This window comes from Penaeus monodon, chromosome 32 (assembly GCF_015228065.2).
Source record: "Penaeus monodon isolate SGIC_2016 chromosome 32, NSTDA_Pmon_1, whole genome shotgun sequence".
NCBI lineage: Eukaryota > Metazoa > Arthropoda > Malacostraca > Decapoda > Penaeidae > Penaeus > Penaeus monodon.
The window spans coordinates 8,204,032-8,204,308 of record NC_051417.1 but is presented as its reverse complement, the minus strand read 5'-3'; the positions used below and the strand labels follow the sequence as shown (position 1 = coordinate 8,204,308).

Genomic DNA, 277 nt, shown 5'->3' with positions numbered 1-277 from the left:
AGTTCATATTATGGTCCATACAAACTGGTAACTGATCCTAATCAGTCTGCCTGGATAGATAACATCATGAAAGTCATCTGAAATTCTGAATGCTCTTATCACAAGTAGACTCATTCATGAATTATGCTTCATAAGACAATTATGGTTCTCTGAAGTCTTAATATTATGTCTGCCAGCTTAGTGTTTTGCTTTTTATTTCCTTTCAGTTATGAATATATCTGTTCTGCACTGGCAGACTTTGCGGGTATTTTGTTTACGATAATTCCTCTTACTTTAT

The 277-nt window shown here is 33.9% G+C and overlaps 1 protein-coding gene across 3 annotated transcripts in view; it reads left to right on the top strand.

Annotated features, from left to right (window-relative positions):
- The window catches only part of LOC119593474 (ATP synthase mitochondrial F1 complex assembly factor 1-like), a 15,521-nt gene that overhangs the window by 3,176 nt on the left and 12,068 nt on the right, over positions 1 to 277 (top strand). The window lies entirely within an intron of this gene.